The following is a 12,922-nucleotide window of genomic DNA, read 5'->3' on the forward strand; positions in this document are numbered from 1 at the left end:
ATGTCGGGGAGGGTCAGAGAGAGGGGTAGGGGAGACAATCTCAAGCAGGCTCCACACTCAGTGTGCAGCCTGACGCAGGGCTTGATCTCACAACCACAAGATCATGACCTGAGTCGAAATCAAGAGTCGGACATTTAACTGACCAAGCCACCCAGGCACCTCAGATGAGTGTTCTCTTAATTTCCTTCGCCTATTTCACCCATCCCCCCACCACCTCCCCTCTGGTTTTTGTTCTCTATAGTTCAGAGTCTGTTTTTTGGTTTGTCTTTTTTTTTTTATTTGTTTCTTTGTTTTATTTCTTAAATTCCACATTATGAATGAAATTCTATGGTACCATTTCTCTGACTTGACTTAATTTGCTTAGCTTTATACTCTCTAGATCCATCCATGTTGCTGCAAATGGTAAGACTGCACTCTTTTGGCTGAGTAATATTCCATTGTATATACACCATATCTTGTTTATCCACTCATCTTTCAATGGATACTTGGGCTGCTTCCATAGTTTGGTTGTTGTAAGCAATAAGCAAAGGCTGCATATACCCATCTGAATTAATGTTTTCCTATTCTTTGGGTAAATACCTAGTAGTGCAATTGCTGGATTGTAGGGTAGGTCTATTTGTAACTTTCTGAGGAACCTCCATACAATTTTTTCAGAGTGGCTGCATCAATTTACATTCCCACCAACAGTGCAAGAGGGTTCCCCTTTCTCCACATCCTTGCCAACACCTGTTTCTTGTGTTGTTGATATTAGCTATTCTGATAGGTGTGTGGTGATATCTCAATTGTAGTTTTGATTTGCATTTCCTGGATGATAAGTGATGTTGACCATCTTTTCATCTGTCTGTTAGCCAGCTATATGTCCTCTTTAGAGAAGTGTCTGTTCATGTGTTCTGCCCATTTTTAAATTGGATTATTTATTTTTCCAGTGTCTTTAGAAGTTTTTTAAAAGGCTGGTTCTTCAGAGTTATCAGACACTAGGAGCTATGTCAATTTATTAAATGACAGAAGCTCTGAGTCTCAAGACTTCCATTTCAAATACCACAGGTTAAATAAATTTGAACAGTCTTTTGTGTTTGTAGTAACATGTAATCATATAAGAATATAAAGATCTAATACATACAACGTGACTTATTACTGAGAGAGAGAAGCTGAAGAGACCCCATTTTTTTAAATGTTTATTTATTTTTGACAGAAAGAGAGAGACAGAGCATGAGTGGGGGAGGGGCAGAGGGAGAGGGAGACACAGAATCCGAAGCAGGCTCCAGGCTCGGAGCTGTCAGCACAGAGCCCGATGTGGGGCTCGAACTCACAAACTGTGAGATCAAGACCTGAGCCGAAGTCAGACACTCAACTGACTGAGCCACCCAGGCGCCCCATGAGACCCCATTTTTAGAAAGGATCTGCCTCTGCTGTTTTTCTGCGAGGCCCCATTTACTCATGTTCTATATTTTTGCATCTCAATAAACCAAAGAAGCTATGTTCCCACCCTAAGTGGGAAACAAGAAGGTTAATCATTCTAGGAGTTTTGTCCTAGGCCCCCAAACATCTGATTACATCTGAGACTCAGATCCTAAACACGTTCCAGGACATTAGCTTCAAACAAACCTTCGCCAAATTTTGGCATCAAAATCCTTACCTTTGGGGTGCCTGGGTGACTCAGTTGGTGAAGTGTCTGACTCTTGGTTTTGGCTCAGGTCATGACAATTGGTGAGTTCAAGCCCCACATCGGGCTCTGTGCTGGCGGTGTGGAGTCTGCTAGGGATTCTCTCTCTCCCTCTCTGCCCCTCCCCTGCTTGTGCTCTGTCTCTCTCTCAGAATAAATAAACACATAAAAAAAAAAATCCTTGGGGCGCCTGGGTGGCTCGGTCGGTTGAGCGTCCGACTTCAGCTCAGGTCACGATCTCATGGTCCATGGGTTCGAGCCCCGCGTCGGGCTCTGGGCTGATGGCTCAGAGCCTGGAGCATGCTTCCGATTCTGTGTCTCCCTCTCTCTCTGCCCCTCCCCCGTTCATGCTCTGTCTCTCTCTGTCTCAAAAATAAGTAAACATTAAAAAAAAAAAAAAAATCCTTACCTTCGATGATCAGAAAATAACACCTATTATTCACCTGTCACTTGCCTTTGATTAAATCCTACCCTGGACTCCTGTAAGAAAATATACCTTCTACCCTTTTCCAGTATAAATGCTAACCCCAAGGGGTAAGACTCATTCTCCATCTGCTGTATTCTGCCTGTTACTTAATGCTATTCAATAAACTCTTTTTTTCACTTCCTGGCTGACATTTGATTTCCATCCTGCCCAAAGCCAAGCATCCTCTTGGATGGTCCTGCAGGACCCCTCTCCAGGGTTGAGGACCCAGCCTGCCTGCATCATTACCAAGAAGCAGGCAGATTCTATGCCAACATGATATTTATATTATCTTAAATATAAAAAATACCTAACAGTTAAGAATAATTTTCCAGAAATATTTTCTTCTGTTTTTATGCCACAATGCTGATGAGGGAGAAGTGTCACAATCTGTCAGCCCCTGTATCCTACAGATACTTAAAGCTCTGAAGTGCAAAGTTCAAAAACAACTCAGTAGTCAAATGTTAAATCTGCAGATATACTCTTGGTTGTGGGTTGATCATTATTTTTTTAGCCACTATTTGATTATACATTAATTAAATAAATGTAAAAGACTTATTAGCTAAGAAAATTCACATGGATAGAGATGTATAAGTTAACACAGCACAACAAATGAATGGTAGAAACAAGATATGATCTGGGTATCTTTTGGAAGACCATGAACTTAGAACTGATGGTGTGCTACCATGATGTTTATCTACTGAAATTAACTACTACAGAGTACAAGGTATAAGTGCCTCAGACAGAATGCCCAAGTCACAGTTAATTACATTATACAGAACAGATTCCAAGATACCGTGTATATAATAGGTAGTGAATTTTTTTGAGTAAATGAAATACTTTAAGTATATCATTATCTCAAAGTTTAAGTGGAAATAAAAGAATGCTATTTACTTAGCTACTAGGGTATGTGGAGGAGAGAATGAGAGTATTCAGTTAAGTATGTGCTTTAGGAAATACTTAAATAAAATGAAGTAACTGGTTTTGGAGGGCTGGAAAAAGAATTTAAATGTTTTCAAATCCATCAGATTGCTGACAGGTGATCAATGTCTAGCTGGCAAAAAGCAGAATACATGAAATGAAGCATAGTCAAGCTAAGAAAAATGGGGATTTAACTAAGTTTACAGAAGTACATCTTTGATTCAAGGGTAGTGATGTCACAAAGACAGTGGAGTAGCAGACCCCACCCTCTGGCCCCCTAAGAAAAGATCAACAATTACATAGCTACCTACAAACAAAAACAGCTCTGGCAGAGCTTTGGCGTTCACTTAAGAAACTGCAGCAACATGGTGGCACAAAAAAAACTGAGAGTAATTGCACAAAAAGGGAAGGACGAACAGCTTCAGTTTGCCTGTATCAGCGCACAAATCAAGCTGGCATTTCTCGGTCCCAAAAGGGTATTTACCAGGTAAAAAAGAGTTCCCCTCACCAGAAAAGTGAGAGTGAGGTGAGTAACCAGCTTCCCTACCCCTCTGGGGCACTTCACGAAGGATCAAGGATCTGCTTTGGTTTTACCCAACCAGAGAACGGCAAAGCTGAGACATACAGAGACTGCTGGGAACAAGGAAGAAAAGGAGAGGCTACCTGTAGCAGCCATACAACAGGAGCAACCACCTTCCTACTGACTTGTTCAGCAAACACTAGCAGCTTTCACTACTGAAGAAACCAACGGCCACAAAGCTGTGGCATACCCCTGCAAATTTCACTAGTTTCAGACCCACCTATTTCTATTTGCTGACACCAGCTGCCCAAGTCTCTCTACCCACTTTCTGCCAGCAGCCAGCCAAAGACCCTCTGGCTCCGAGAGTGTAACACACCCATGCAGACTCCTGCAGCTGACATTCACCAACATGCAGGTGCTCAGGGCAAGCCCCCTCCAGTTGTGTACTTATATGCTACTGGGTAAACAGCTGTCACCAGCCTAAAATGCTGTGTGCACACCATGCAGAGATCCTGCAGCCACATCAGACCACATCCATAGTGAAGGCTCCTACGGCTGCATGTGGGGCCAGATTAAGCCCTGTCTTCTGTCGCTGGCCTATAGCCACTCCCAACTATGCACCTGCATACCCTCTGGCCCAATCTCCATCACTGACCTCCACATTGCTATGTGTCCAGGGCAAGATCCAACCGACATGGTAGTGAACACAGCCAGATCCAGCTGCCGGTACACATGCTGGTGGCTGGCCTGTGCTGCCTGTCCTGACTTCCACCATTACATGTGTTAGCAGCTGACCCCTGTTACAACATAGGCACCTGCAACTGAGTGTGTGCGCATGACAGACTCAGGCCACTACTGCTGCTTGCTCTGGTCCCTAGCTGACAGACCAGGAGAAGACATGAGAACCCCAAGAGCTCATGCAGGTTATGTGAATGTCTGGCAACACTCACCAAGGACCACAAAACTGCCAATAGTCTGCAGGCCAAGACCTAATCCAATGAGTTCCCATCCACCCCCTCAGATCTGGAGCTACCATAAGCCGTGGTACCCTGCCCCCACTTGCAGGTGAGGTCTACACTTACCAACGTTCAATGTATAAAGTCTGGAAGAGGTGACCACTTCTTCAAATTCACAGACACCTATGCAAAGCTAAGAGGATTATGAAGAATCAGGGAAACATGACTCCACCAGAGGTATCTAGTAAACTTCTAATAACTGGCACAAAGAAATGGAGATGAAGAATTTGCCCTACTAAGAATTCAAACTTTCTCTACACATTCAACATAGTATTGAAGTCCTACCTAGAAGAATTAGGCAAGAAAAAGAGATAAAAGGCATCCAAATTGGAAAAGAAGGTATCCAAATTGGAACTGTCACATTTGCAGATGGCTTGATATTATATACAGAATATCCTAAAGACTCCACCAAAAAACTCTCAGAAAAAATGAATTCAGCAAAGTTGCAGGACACAAAATCAATATATGGAAAATTGTTACACTTCTATAAGCTAAAAACAACTATCAGGAAGAGAAGAGGGGTGCCTGGGTGACTCAGTCAGATAAGCATCTAACTCTTGATTTTGGCCCAGATCATGATCTTATGGTTGTGAGATGGAGCCCAGTGCGGGGCTCTGTGCTGAGCATGGAGCCTGCTTAAGATTCTCTCTCTCTCACTCTTAAAAACTGAGAACAAACTGAGGGTTGATGGGGGGTGGGAGGGAGGGGAGAGTGGGTGGTGGGTATTGAGGAGGGCACCTTTTGGGATGAGCACTGGATGTTGTATGGAAACCAATTTGACAATAAATTTCATATATTGAAAAAAAAAAAAAAAAGATTCTCTCTCTCTCCCTCTGCCCCTCCCCTGCTCACATGCTCTCTAATGAAAATAAAAAATAAATAAAAATTTTTTGAAAAACCCCATTTACAACTACATTATAAAGAAGAAAATACCTAGAAATAAATTTAATCAAGGAGGGGAAAGACCTGTACACTGAAAACTATTAAGACACTATTGTCACTATTAAGACAAAGTGAAGAACTCACAAATAAAAAGATATTCCATGCTCATGAAATTAGAAAAATTAACATTTTTAAAATGCCCATACAACCCAAGGCAATCTACAATTCAATGCAATCCCTACCGAAATTTCAATGGCATTTTTCATAGAAATAGAATAAATAATCCTAAAACTTATACAGAACCACAAAGACCCCAAGTAGTCAAAGTAATCGTGAGAGAGAAGAACAAAGCTGGAAGCACAATGCTCCTTGATTTCAATGATAATATAAAGTTATAGTAATCAACACAGCATGGTACTAGCATAAAAACAGACATATAAATCAATGGAACAGAATAGAGTCTGGAAATAAACCCAGGCATATGTGGTCAATTGATTTATGACAAAGGAGTCAAGAACATACAATGGGAAAAGGACAGTCTCTTCAATAAATGGTGTTGGGAAAACTGGACAGCTATATGCAAAATAGACTACTTTCTTACACCACTCATAAAAATTAACTCAAAACAGATATAAGACCTGACTGTAAGACCTGAAACCATAAATCTCCCAGAAGAAAACATAAGCAGTAAGCTCCTAGACATCAGTCTTGGCCATGATTTTTTGGATCTAACTCCAAAAGCAAAGGCAACAAAAGCAAAATAAAGAAGTGGGACTATATCAAACTAAAATACTCTGCACAGCAGAAAGAACCAACAAAAGGAAAAGACAACCTACGGAGTAGGAGAAAATATTTACAAGCCATGTATCTAGTAAGGGGTTAATATCCTAAAATACATAAGGTACGTAACAACTCAAAAGCAAAAACACAATCTGATTAAAAAATGGGCGGGGCGCCTGGGTGGCTCAGTCAGTTAAACATCTGACTTGAGCTCAGGTAATGATCTCGAGGTTCATGAGATCGAGCCCTGCATCGGGCTCTGTGCTGACAGCTCAGAGCCTGGAGCCTGCTTCAGATTCTGTGTCCCCCTCTGTCCCTCTGCCCCTCCCCCACTCATGCTCTGTCTCTCTCTCTCTGTCAAACATAAATAAACATTAAAAAAAATTTTTTTTAAATGGGCATAGAACTTTAATGGACATTTTCCTAAAGAAAATCTACTAATGGCCAACAAGTACATGAAAAGGTAGGTGCTCAACATCACTAAGCATCAGGGAAATGCATATCAAAACCCAATGAGACACTGTCTAATATCTGTTAGAATGGCTATTCTCAAAAAGACAAGATAAAGAGTGCTGGTGAGGATGTGGAGGAAATGGAACCCTGATGCATTGTTAATGGGAACATAAATTGGTGCAGTCACTATGGAAACCAGTATGGAGATTCCACAAAACATTAAAAATAGAACTACTATATGATCAAGCAATCCCACTTCTGGGTATGTATCTGAAGGAGATGAATTTGCTATCTTAGAGAGATATCTGTATCCACCATGGGGTACACACACACACCCACACCATAGAATACTATTCACCAATAAAACAAAGGAAATCCTTCAGTTTGTGACGTAAGAATGGACCTTGAGGGCATTATGTTAAGCGAAGTAAGTCAGAGAAAGACAAATACCATTTGATCTGACTTACATGTGGAATCTAAAAACATCAAATTCATAGAAACAGAGAACAGAATGGGAGTTGCCAGGCCTAGGGTGTAGGGGAAATGGGGAGATGTTGGTCAAGGGTACAAACTTTCAGTTGAAAGATTAATAAGTTTGGAGGATCTATGGGACAGCATGGTGACTACAGTTAACAATATTGTATTGTATATTTGAAAGTTGCTATGAGAAAAGAGCTTTAATATTCTCACCATAAAAACAAAACAAAACGGTTTATGATGTGAGGTAAAAGGAGTTAACTAACCTTACTGTGGTAAACATTTCATAACCTATGTATTAAATCATCACATTACATACTTTAAATTTACACAATGTTATATGTTAATCATATTTCAATAAAGCTAGAGGGAAAATGTTTTAATATTTATTTTGAGAGTGTGAGTGGGGGAGGGGCAGTGTGAGAGGGAGAGAGAGAATCTCAAGTGGGGGTCAATCCCACAAACTCTGACATCATGACCTAAGCCAAAATCAAGAGTTGGATGGTTAACCCACTGAGCCACCCGGGAGCCCTGGAAAAAATAATTTCTAACTCACACAAGAAGTCTGGAGATGATAAAGGCAGGTATTAGTTTTCTATTGCTGCTAGAACAAATTACCACAGACTCAGTGGATTAAAACAAATCAAGTTTATTTTATAGTTAAGTAAGACATAAGTCCAATGTAGGTCTCATCAGGTTAAAATAAAGGTGGCATTTGAACTATGTTCCTGTCTCAGGCTCTGGGGGAGGATCTCTTCACTTGTTGGCAAAATTTACTTGCAGACGGAGCACTAACATCCTATTTCCTTTCTAGCTATTTGCTGAATGCTGCTCCCAGGTTCTAGAAGTTACCAGCATTCCTTGAGTCATAACACCTTTCCTCCATCTTGAAAGCCAGGAAAAGCAGGCTGAATCCCTCTGAAATTTTTCCTGTCTCCTCTCTGACCCATTCTGCCTTCCTCTTACATTTCTAAGAGCTCATATCGCGAAACTGCGCTCACGCAGGTAATCCAAGATAATCACCCATCTGCAGGTTTGTGATCGCAATCAGATCTGCAAAGTCTTTGTTGTTATGTAAAATAACATATTCACAGATTCTAAGAATCAAGATGTGGGCATTTTTGGGGATGCACTGTGCTGCCTACTGAAGGCAGATTCTGAATTTACTCAGTTCCCCCAAAATATTAAGGATTCAAGTTTCTTTGCTTTGACTCTCCTTACTGCTGTCTATAGCTTTACTTTTATCTTTGGCTCCTCTAAGTCTTAAGAAGGCTGCCAAGCAGCAACTAGACCTATAGCTTCCTTGCTTGCGGTCCTTAATAGAGACACTGCCTTCATCTCAGGATTTCCAGGCAGGTCTCATACAGTATCCTAGTGAACCATACAGACCAGGCCTGTACATCAGTAAACCAATAAAGGAGAATAGGACAAAAAAAAAAAAAATAGTTTAAATTATGTAAGATGATTTGGAATTGTTAGAAAGACTATAGTCTACTAACTTGGTTACCCTTTGCACACACCCTTCTTCTAACACATACACTTTCAAAAATGCTTAGGCTCACACAAAACCCTTCAACCTACCTCACAAAAAGGGAACAAGCCAAAATGTCATCCAGTTACTGCATCTAACTTCAGATCCATGATCTGACTAACATGCCTTTATTTCCAACAGGTCTGGATATAGATCCCTATAGTTAACATCCATTAAGGTAATACAGCTATAAGATTATTATCTACACCCAAAATACATTGGTAAAAGGAAAAAAATAGGGTAACTACAATTAAATTCAGAAAAGTAAACCATGATACAGCAGTGGTCAGTGTTAACTGGCCCTTAGCACACAGTATGTCCTTTTGAAAAGAAGCAGCTAGTATTTTTTACCCTCAAAATTCTAAAGGCTAGTAACCATAGCAAGATCACGGTTAGACAATGGTTGCAATTAGGACTTTGTCTCCTGGCAACAAGCCTCTAAATCTTCCCATCTTCCAAGGCTCTGAATTTGGAATGGCCTTTACCTACTGCATTCCAATTAGAAACTATCCATTTCTTCCCCCAAATTGCATTTAAAAAATACCTTTACTGTATAAACCTGAGTAGTTTCCATTTACCCAGTAGAAAATCCTTGAAGAAGGTATCGGGAAGGTTGAAAGTATGTGCTCTATAGCATACTTATCTCCTGTTAAATCTCTTTTCTAATCCCAAATTCAAACTAACTTCAGAAAAGATGAATTCTTTACCTCAATCTAATTTTATGAGGCTGACCTGTGAAACCACATGAGGAAAGAATCTTTCTTACCAAATCTGTAATCTGAATGTTTAAGGTCTTTTGGGTCTAAGTAGGACACGGTCAGGGCACTTCAATATCCTCAAATTTCTGTATAATTTCCTTCCAAACCACAGCCTCAGGAAGCAAATGGTTATGCCCCAAAGTATAAGGGAATATCACCAACATCTCAAGTTGGAACCCTTACTGCCCTCTCTCCAAGTTAAATCCATAGTATACAATCTCTTACTTGCAAGTACCCCTGTCCCAGTACGAAATTCAGTATCAGCTGGAATGCTGTTGGCCTCAAGCACAGAAACTTGTTCAAACTGGCTTAAAAATAAGTTGACTTCTTATAAAAAGAAATTCAGAAATCTTGCAGCTTTTATCAGGGTTGACGGATTCTGTGGCTCCAGATGTCATCAAGGATCCAGGTTTTTTCCATCTCTTTATCCTGCTGTCCTCAGCTTTAGGGTCGTCCTAACACTAGTCTCTTTATTACCTCAGTGGTGCTATCAGTAGCTTAAGCAAAATGCTTCCTTGTTCACATCAGATTGGCTTCTCTTTCCTAGAGACCCCCACGTCAATCCATCTTCAGTGTGTTACTGACCCAAACTGATTTAGTTCAGCCCACCCTTGGAATCAATTACCGTTAAAGTAAATGAAGTAAACCACAGACGGCTCAGACTACATCTGGGGTGAAACAGAAATGGAGATGTCAAGTACTAATTCAACGATAACATTAAGTTGGGTACTGACAATCTTTAAAATGACATCCTTTCAATAAATTTGAAATGTTTAAAAGTAAGTAATATTAAAACAAAAAGGGTCAAACTGATACAAATAAGGCAATGGCCTTAAGAATAATTCAGTTTCTCTTTTACCCACTAATACCAGCTCAAGTTTAATTCTTTAAAGCATCTCTTAAAATTCTTAAGAATAATCAGTCCCTCATCTGTGCACCTGTATGTTTATGATAACGCTGTATTTTATATTTAGCTGAATGTGTTCTAAACTAGAATGTGAACTCTTTAAGGCTGAGGAAAAAACACTCATTTTCTCTGAGGGTATCAAAAATAGTGTCTGACACAATAGGCACTCAGATGTTTAATGAATGATCGAATACATAGATGTTTAGATTATTAGCACTTTTACCTATTTCAGATTTAAGAAGTGATAGATGGAATGGAGATAAGAAGTGGAAATTAGTGTCCTTTTGGAGATACTTGCTTTTGCTGAGCCCATAGACATATTAACTCCTCCAAGGTGAGTGATAAAAAGAAAAGCCAAAAGCAGTCAATGTTACTATACCTTTTCTTTTCATTCTATTATTTTCTTCTGCTAACCATTCTTTTTTAAAGTTTATTTTTATTGTTTTAATTTACATCCAAGTTAGTTAGCATACAGTACAACAATGATTTCTGGAGTAGATTCCTTAATGCCCCTTACCCATTTAGCCCATCCCCTCCCATAACCCCTCCAGTAACCCTCTGTTTGTTTTCCATATTTAGGAGTCTCTTATGTTTTGTTCCCCTCCCTGTTTTTTATTGTTTTTGCTTCCCTTCCCTTATGTTCATCTGTTTTGTATCTTAAAGTCCTCATATGAGTGAAGTCATTTGTCTTTCTCTGACTAATTTCCCTTAGCGTAATACCTTCCAGTTCCATCCACGTAGTTGTAAATGGCAAGATTTCATTCTTTTTTGATTTCTGCTAACCATTCTTATTTATTTTTCCTTTTATTTTATTCCCACTTGTGCCTTAAGGTTAATTAAGGGCCCTTTAAAACCTATGGAGTTTTAAAAAATGAAATAAAAATTTGTGCTCACTTCAGCAGCACATACACTAAAACTGGAATGATACAGAGAAGATTAGTATGGCCCCCTGTGCAAGGATGATATGCAAATTGGTGAAACATTCCACTTAAAAAAAAAGAAAGAAAGAAAAATTTAACTTAATTTAACAATTAAGTGCCCACTGTGTTGCCAGTTTCATGCTATGGACATAAACACAAATGAGATAAAACTCACAATACAGGAGAATCTCACAAAACCAATATTTGTAGTAAGAAAAATGAGTATAAAGTACTATGGGAAACAAATGAGTTTGTCTAACTGGGCAAATACCTAAGAAACCAATAAATCTATATTGTTGGTTATTTGCAATGTTCTTACATGTCTTGTTGCATGGTTCTAATTTCTCTGCTAACTTTAAGAGGTTGTAAATTAAGTGTTGGGCAGGGGGGCATTACAAAAAAGGGTAAAATTTTAAAAAGCCTAAAAGAACCAAAATCAAAGAGCAATACCAGGAATTAATTTTTGATCAAACTATTACTTCAATTTGGAAGTGGCAGGATATATCCAGTCCATTCTACTTTTGCTCAAAACTGTGGTTTCTAGATGAAAGAATATGCTATCAACTATATCTGTCATTCCCACCAATTCTCTCAAAGTGATACCAGGGGGTATGTATGTTTGAGTCAAGAGTAATTAATTTTAAAACAAAAAAAGAAACAAAAAACATTCCAAAATGAGTTCTAAGTATGGGTCTTGCATCAAACTACAGTTAGGTTTTACATTAAATGCAAATTGATAAAGGAGAAAAATTCAGAAAATGAAAAAGCTATATTGTATTCACATAAGATCTAGACCTATAAATGCAAAATGTTTATGAGAAATTGCATATGCTTTTCTTCTTTCTTATCAAAACAACATAATGGATTATGCCTTCCCAAAAAGTACAAGTAGTACTTTTGAAAAATTAATATCAGAAATAGTTGTATACCTGAAACTAATGTAAATACTATGTGTTAACTATACTCAAAAGTTTTTCAGAAGAAAAAAAATAGTGGCTCTAGTGGAATAGCTGGAAATAGCCAGATATAATCTTGCCAAATTAAAACATCAACTAAGTCTCTGAATGGTTGAGTCAAGGAAAAAAAAGTTATTTTTCTAAATTCTTTTTAAAATTTTTTTAATGTTTGTTTATTTTTGAAAAAGAGAGCACAAGTGGGGGGAAGAGTAGAGAGAGAGGGAGACACAGATTCTGAAGCAGGCTCCAGGCTCTGAGCTGTCAGCACCTGACTCGGGGTTCAAACTCACAAGCTGTGAGATTATGACCTGAGCCGAAGTTAGATGCTCAACCGACTGAGCCACCCAGGTGCCCCCATTTTTCTGAATTCTTTAACTGCTGTTTTATATTATGCAGGAGGCACAAAGAATCTATAAAATGGCTGCTCAATAAATGTGCTGATATATGCTTCTGAAAAATTTATCAGGATTAAAAAACTACAAGTGTCTGAAATCTGGCTACGTTAACCTGTAAAATTTATTAACCAAAATATCACACTTAGCTCTTCACTATTACACAAGGCCATGAGAAGCCAATAAAATAATGAATAAATAATCTCTGTACTTATTTTTGTAGTGGTACTTACCAAATCTCAAATGGTAGAAATTACTAATTTATATAAAACTTTATAGTAAA

At 39.0% G+C, this 12,922-nt stretch overlaps 1 protein-coding gene and 1 non-coding gene across 5 annotated transcripts in view; one reads left to right on the plus strand and one right to left on the minus strand.

Moving 5' to 3' along the window:
• TEX15 (testis expressed 15, meiosis and synapsis associated) overlaps positions 1–12,922 on the minus strand; it is a 100,528-nt gene that overhangs the window by 38,384 nt on the left and 49,222 nt on the right. The window lies entirely within an intron of this gene.
• Positions 11,258–11,365, plus strand: LOC128776755 (U6 spliceosomal RNA). The gene has a single exon (XR_008421933.1). It is a non-coding gene; the product is annotated as a U6 spliceosomal RNA (small nuclear RNA).

The sequence above is a fragment of the Panthera pardus genome, unplaced genomic scaffold (genome assembly GCF_024362965.1).
Source record: "Panthera pardus isolate Hobbes unplaced genomic scaffold, ASM2436296v1 HiC_scaffold_13, whole genome shotgun sequence".
Classification (NCBI taxonomy): domain Eukaryota; kingdom Metazoa; phylum Chordata; class Mammalia; order Carnivora; family Felidae; genus Panthera; species Panthera pardus.